Genomic DNA, 3209 nt, shown 5'->3' with positions numbered 1-3209 from the left:
TAGTATTGTGTGTAAACATTTTTCCCTCTTACACTTTACATACAAAAAGTATTTTCACTTTTCAAAGTGGCTTATTTTACCTTTAATTTAATAATATACAAGTATTATCTAGTTTCTAAGTTTAAGCGTACTTTTTGGCATCTGCTTACAGATGTATCTTATTACAATATGTAATATTTCAGTGAGAATCAATTGAAGCAATGTAGGTGAATGAGTTGAACACTTCTATTCCAAAACTCAAACAGTTTCCAAATCCTGAACTCTGATCGCCAACATGATACAGTAATTGGAAAAGCCCCATTCTCATGTGGCAGGTCACAATGAAAATATGGTTCAACATACACAAATTGTTTCTTGCACAAAATTACTAAAAAATACTCAATAAATGACCTTCAGTCTCTTTATAAGGTATACATGAAATATAAATAAGTTTCTTGGTCAAACTTCAGTCGCATCCCTAAGATAGCTCATTATGCATATGTGAATACTATTGCAAAACCCCAAAAATACAAAACCCTAGACACTTGGTGACAAGCATTTCAAACAATGGATCCTGAACCGTATCAGCAATGGTAGGCAGGGGCTCAAAGGATATAGGCTTCTATTTGAATCCACAGGAAGTCAATACTGTAACATTAAAATATTAAAATTAAATACTGTAATATTTAAAAATATCCACTAAGTACCTTTCTGACTCAACAGACCAAAATCTCCTGAAGTACTGGGAATGCAGGCTTTTGTATCTCTGCGTGTGTGACTCCAGCACTAACATGTAACTGTCATCCGGGAGAACCATGTTTAATATAGGAAAAAGAGATTTAAGGGCTCCCTTTTTTGCCTCCCCTCTCAGGAAAAGTGCTTGCTCAGAGTTAGACTTCTCTTCTACATTTGTTTTCCATTACTTTCTCACCAAGGCTCTTCGACTGCGTGTGACCCACAGGGACTCCGAAGCTCAAAGTCCTCTTGCTGTTCACCAACTTGCCCGTCCAGCAGTTCTCATCAAGATAGCGTTCCCTGGAAAATATTTAGGAAGACTAAGCTTTTCTTATTCACCTATGTAAATACCCTGGGAACATCTAAGGTGTGGCTGCCCGTACGCTAGGCAATTTCACAGTGGCTACCTCACTGATTTTTCATTGCAGCTCTTGGTTTGGATACTATCGGCCTCATCTTCCAGATGAGAAATGAGGATTGAAACATACTGTCAGAGCACCATCTTGAATCCCGTCTCCCTGTCTCTGTGTCTAGTGCTCATTCCATCCCATTAAAGCTTAGGAAAATGGGCTGTTTGCCTCGCTCTCGTCTCTTCTTTCTCCAAACATTGCTCATACAATGGAATGGAATTCCAAAGAGATAGAAATGGATTCTTTTCTTTTGGAGCTCCTTTTGCACTGGAGTTGTTCCCAGTTCTTGGGTGACCTATAGTTCAACTTCCACATCCTCTCTTCGACCCTCACATTCTTTCAGATCTCTTTTCCAAGAAATCTCCCCCACCCTATGTGATGAATCACCTGGTCAGCCACAGGACGGAAAACAACAGTCCCCAAGCTCCCCATCCTCAGCTGCAGTGAAAGCCTCCAGCCACTCTTAGATTCAGCCCTGTTTATCTTATTTAAACTTAGTGTATCTCAGAGAGCAGTGCATTTCTAACGTTTATAATACAGAGAACATCTAGGAGAAGATAAAAGAAAGTATCCATGCCTACTAGTATCAATTCATCCACTCACTTATTGATTGGTTTTTCTATTTATTAATTTTTTATTCTGCCCAGGGCTATAAGATACAAAGAAATCAAAGGTGAATAAATTGCATAAGGTTACCACAATTTTGCAAGGGAAGCACATAAGAAATTATTGCATTATAATATGGGAACATATGTAAAAAGTAGCCAATGTATGGTGATGTAAAGATTATGGAATTTGAGATAAATTAACTAATTTGAAGTCTGACCTTCACAGCTACTGTGGATGCCTTCGTGTAAGACTTGTAGTCCTTTTGAGTTTCACATTTTTATCTACAAAACTGAGAAAACACTATCTACATTGTCGTTATGAAAATTAAATAAAGCACATGGATTAATAAAATATGCTACCTCCTATGTCATGAGAAAAGAAGGTAATGATTTTTTTCCCAAAATTAAACCTGTGTAAAGAAACTAAAAAAAAGAATATTATGAAACTAAATTCCATGAAAGTTGAACTGGTGATCTTAGGTGTATGTGTTTGATCAAATAACAATTAAATTAACTAAAGTATTAATAACTTGAGAAGGTAAGAAAGAGACAGAAAGACAGACGGAGAAAGAAGTTCGTAAAGACTTATTTGGTTGGTTAGTTATTTGGTTGGGTTACCCACAAGTACATTCTCTAATCATTTTTAAAATATTTCTAAAGTATTTGAAATCATTAACTTGGGTACCATCACAAGTGCCAGGTGAAAGAATTATGAATTTAAAGACGGAAAATTAGTCTGAAGGTGAAGTTTAGCACATATGGGGTTAAATTTGGAGATGACAACTTTCCTGGCTCTGAAACAATGTAAATAAATGTTGACTCAGTGTCCACAATCGTGTAGTAAAAAAAATTCAAGTATTTAGTGAAGCTTCATAAAACGCTTCTCTGGTGTTTCTTATGTCCAAGAATCTACGGGTCTCAACCTGCCCCAGAAAGCAGAGTCCTGGAAAATCTGCATCCTCCTGCTTTGCCTAAGGGAGGGTTGCCGTTTCTCAGCACTGCCCTTCTCTCCTCTAATTCAGGCTCTCTCAAGCTTCAAGAGGTAACACAAGCAGATGGTGCTGAATTTGAAATATGGTGTTTTGTCCCACTGTTACTTTGTTGTTACTGTTGTAATATTTTTATTGTAAAAGTAATTGCAAGGTGATTCCCGTGTGATTTCTGTTGCACATAAACCTCAGCCCTCCCTCTACGCCTTACACAAAGCAGATGGAGGCCCGGGTTGGTGAACTCCAGTCAGACCGCTTTCATGTCACTGAGGCCATGCCACAGCTCCTGTTTTCTAACCCAGGAATGGACCCGCTGTAGTATAAGAAAGTGCAATGTAAAAGAAATACTTCACATGCATAGTGCGTGCTACAGACCGGAAATTTCTGGTGCTGCTGCCCAAATCAAGCCGGGTTTCTGGCATTTTCATCTTGACCCACACCTGCTGCTATACAACCAGGCTGAAAGAATCTCAGTGTCACAGAAATGG

This window comes from Cavia porcellus, unplaced genomic scaffold (genome assembly GCF_034190915.1).
Source record: "Cavia porcellus strain 051 isolate PalLab524CR breed Dunkin Hartley unplaced genomic scaffold, mCavPor4.1 scaffold_8, whole genome shotgun sequence".
NCBI lineage: Eukaryota > Metazoa > Chordata > Mammalia > Rodentia > Caviidae > Cavia > Cavia porcellus.
Note: the sequence above shows the minus strand (reverse complement) of the source record.